This window comes from Tenrec ecaudatus, chromosome 2 (genome assembly GCF_050624435.1).
Source record: "Tenrec ecaudatus isolate mTenEca1 chromosome 2, mTenEca1.hap1, whole genome shotgun sequence".
NCBI lineage: Eukaryota > Metazoa > Chordata > Mammalia > Afrosoricida > Tenrecidae > Tenrec > Tenrec ecaudatus.
The window spans coordinates 196,643,612-196,645,708 of record NC_134531.1 but is presented as its reverse complement, the minus strand read 5'-3'; positions in this window follow the sequence as shown (position 1 = coordinate 196,645,708).

Below are 2,097 nucleotides of genomic sequence, written 5' to 3'. Positions count from 1 at the left end.
CATCCTTAGCCATTTGTAGAGCACGTATGTGGATTCCCATGCATGTTACACAGTAATCATTTTGACGACACTCCATATCCATTTCTGCAAATCACTCTCTAGAGCCCCATAAAAAGACGTTAAACCACGATGAGCTTTTTTTAGCTTTTGGAATCTGTTCCAAGTCAGCGTTCATTTTCCGCCACTCCCTCACTTGCTTTTCGTCAACACAGAATTCCCTACTTGCAATACTGTTATTGCTCTCTTCTGCTCTTGACATAACCTTCATTTTGAAACCAGCCTCATAAGACCGGCATTTTTGTTTGTTTTGGTTCAAGAGTATCCATTTCTAATAAGATAAAAAAACAAGACTTTGAAAAAGATCTTTCATGGTTATGCCCCCACCCCCACCCCGCTCTGTGAAGTGTTAGCTGGAGGAGTGGGTAGATTCCTTGTAGGTGGGAGATGCAGGATGTGAATTAACACAGAGACTAGAGGGGAGAGATGGAGTGCAGCCACAGACATATCCTTACCAGTTCAGCTTCTGGAGTAAGTAAATCACTATGGGTGCTTCTGTGAATTGGAATTATCCAGGTCATAGTACGGCTCTGATTGGTTAGATGTGAGTAAACAAACATTAAAATCCCTGTAGTGTCAGCGGGACTTTGAATGACCAGTGGGGCAATGGCAATCACCCGTGAGTTAACGGGCACTCATCCTGTTATATCGGGGGGGGGAGGGGAGGAGGGGGCAGCGAGATCTTACACCTCGCTGGGACCACTAACTTGTGTATAAGCCAAACCCCTGTTTTTCAGCAAACTCGGCTTATACACGAGTATATATGGTAGGAAATCATGTGAAACAATAAAAAACAACATGAAATGAAAAGATGAAAACAATAATATTAACATAAAGGTAAAAATTAAAAGTAAGAAAGAAAAAATACACAAACAATTTTTAAAAGCCAGAAAAGAAATTTCTGTCATGGAACAAGCGAGAAATATTTGAGACTACAGCAAATTAAGGTAAGGTCACCACCTGACTTTATTAGGCAATATTCAATAATATCTTTCTGACAAATGTTAAAAACTGAAAGAAAGAGAGAGAAAGTCATGAAACTCACTGACATGGAGTTGATGCCAACTCGTAGAACCCTATGGGATAGGCTAGAACTGTGCCTGTGAGTTTCCAAGATTTTAGCTGCCAACCATGAGGATCCCTGGATGATAAATATACTGTGTTCTTCTATGCCAAAACAGTGAAGTTCTTCTTTATTCATAATCATTGAAATGGTCGACTGATCACAGAATCACAGGCAGAACCGGTTAGTATTATTTGACTTCTTCAAATATTGACTAAAACAAACAATATGTTAAAAGGCAACATGAAAAGGAACATAAACTTGATTTCATGAGGCTTATCGTAATAATGTGAGAAATATCAAAAGAAAATACGTTTTCCCTGGTACCACTCTCTATGAAAAACCAAATGCCCATTCCATGGAGTCAATTCTGACTCAAAGTGACCCTACATAATGCCTGTGAGACTGTAAGTCTTTGTCAAAACAAGCTCATCTTTCTCCCACTGAGCAAATAATGTCTTCAAACCTCCACACTTGCAATTAGCAACCTCCAAACCTGTCATTGGAGTCCAAAGTTTATCTGACAGTGTCACCAGGACACCAAACCAGCATCATTGGTACACCTAATTCTAGGTGTACTAGATAGTCAAGGATTCTTATTTCATAGAAAATGATTAAAGCATTGAAAAACTACTATGCTGCTACTATACTATACTATATGCACAGAGAATTTATAATTAGTTATTCAAGCTTCTATGATACCACACAAATACCATATTAAGCTTAGTTGATTGCTAGACTGTGGGAGAGTACTTAAAAGGTGTTGTCTCTTTCATAGCTAGATTTTTCTAAAATTCAGAGTATTGCTCTTCAAATTTTTTAAAAAGAACATTCTTTATATCTCAGAATTTCTAAATATTTTCTCAAACAAACTCCACAGAGATAATTGCTAAATCAATGTTTATGGAAATGTCAATTTCATATTGTTTTGTTTTATTTATTGTTTGAGTCTATTGGGAAAAGAAACAAACCACATC